We start from the raw sequence: 2,341 nt of genomic DNA on the forward strand, positions 1-2,341 counted from the left end.
GATGACATGGGTCGTTGACTGCGTTTGTTGTTCTGGTCGAGGCTCACGTGAGAATGAGTCCCATGTGTAAGGACACACATTCGCTTTATGTCCTGGTTGGCCACACCGGAAGCACGTCACTTTATGTGAGTGTTTGTCATCACTGAATCGCTGTATTTGACCATGAGAAGAATGATTGTGTTGATCACTAGAATGTTACGTCACACTTTGGGAAGCCGACACTCTCCCCAGTGTCTTGGTGTTGGAATAACCACATTTCTTTTGAGTGTAATTCAACACTTTTGTTACCGACCCACAATGATGGGTCGATGTTCTCATTAAGTAACCGTTGTCTTACGTCTGGAGGTCAGGTCATTGAGAATGAAGGTTATGTGTAATAATCGCATGAATGTTTGTACATGAGTTTCAGGATTCATCATGGCCGATATCCAGGGTAAGGATTCATAAGCCTGCCTAACTAATCTCATTCTTCCATGTAAGGTACTCCAGTGATCAGGGACTGACGTATCATCCAAGTATGTTGTGTTAAGAGCACGTAAAAGGACGTGTAGTAAACTATCTGAGAATGATTCCTCACAACCTGATGTAAACAACGTTTTGAATTCCTCCCAAGATGTACAGTTTCCAATGTCATCTGAGTCATAGACAACCCTAGCTTAATTGTTAGGCTGGTTGAAATCAATGAGATTTTTAGCAGCCGATATAAACGCTCTGTCTCCTGAATCACCATTATGTTCAACAATGTCCTCTGCATTTCTAATCCACCGATCAAAATTTGACAGTTTACCATCAAATAACTCGTGTGGTTCCCTAGCTTGTTTTAGTGTTACAACGGTTTTTAGTGAAGGAGTTTTTGTGATGTGGAGAGGGAGGTGGGTGTGGGTGTGGTAACGTGTGAGAAGGTTTCTGTGGGTCATCTGTGTCACCAGAATCTGTCAAAACAACTTTGTGTGACGTCGCCATTTTAGAAGGCTGGTTCCGTTTATAATAAGGGATTCTAGGTAAATTCCAAAGTACATATGAACCTTTACGATTACCGCGTGGAATTTCATCGGACTTGTAATACAATCTTACATAAAGTGTGTAAGTAATAGCCGCCCAAAAATATTTAAAATATAATTAACACTATTGACTTAATACAAAATACATAACATGAATATCATTTGAAAATATTGTAATGAAATAAAGGCAATAAAATGCTGGCATAACAGTATAACATATGAATACAAGACTCTGTATATGAGAGGTGCACATAATAGTATAACATATCAGTAATGGACTCTATATATGAAAGTAATCATCACTAAAAAGAATAGTACCAATGTATGGAAACATAAGAAAGAATATATGCAAGAATAACTGAAAACTTAGACTAATTTGCTAAACTACAAAGATGAATAATCATATTACCCAAAATATATAAATGTTTATATTTATAGAATAGGAACTAGCAACACACAAAAGGAGCATATCTCACAGAGTGAACCATTTTGACACAGTTCTTATCTGAATGGGAGATTCGCTCACGAAGACGACTTGGTGTAGCGAGGTGGAGATGTGTGCAGAGTAGCGGCTCGCTGGGTGTAGCGAGGTGAAGATGTGTGCAGAGTAGCGGCTCGCTGGGTGTAGCGAGGTGAAGATGTGTGCAGAGTAGCGACTCGCTAGCAGGAAAGTTGAGTGAGCGACAAGGGCTGGACCACGCGATGCTGACGTCTGGGATGACGCCACGGCTGATGATGACGCGTCTCTGGAGCGGTTGACAAGATGACCTCCACGTTGGTGTTGGCAGGATGGCTGACCTTGCTTGACACGTCTGGATGTGATGACAACACTGCACGGCGGTGGCGCTGTCTTGATGCCCTTGGAAGCGACACAGTGTCAGCAATGCAATAAAGGCGTATCTTCAATGCATTGAGGTACGGGTGATGGAGCACGTAGCCGGCCGTGGTTTCCGCCCTTAACGTCCACAGGAGGGAGCACCAGGACTGTGTCAGGTAGGCTTGTATGACTGCTGGCAACACCAGACGTAGAAATATGAAGTAGATGTGACGGTCGTGTGTGGTCACGTGGGTTGTTACGTCACTGCCACCATTTGTAAGGTTGAGTTGAGAGGAAGGAAATCAGGTCTTCTTCGTCTGTGGTACTCAGTGAAGATCAGGCGGCCTTTGTAGATTTCTTACAACAAAACGTGTACGTCCATCTGTAGTACTCTGGGCTGTAGTCTTATGACACACTACGACACACTCTAGTGAACAGTGTGACGATGCTGGCCAGTGTGTCTCCTCAGGTCACACTGGCAGGGGTTGTATGGGAGTCCGTCATCACCCATTCAACAACGTGT

This window comes from Panulirus ornatus, chromosome 43 (genome assembly GCF_036320965.1).
Source record: "Panulirus ornatus isolate Po-2019 chromosome 43, ASM3632096v1, whole genome shotgun sequence".
Taxonomy (NCBI): Eukaryota; Metazoa; Arthropoda; class Malacostraca; order Decapoda; family Palinuridae; genus Panulirus; species Panulirus ornatus.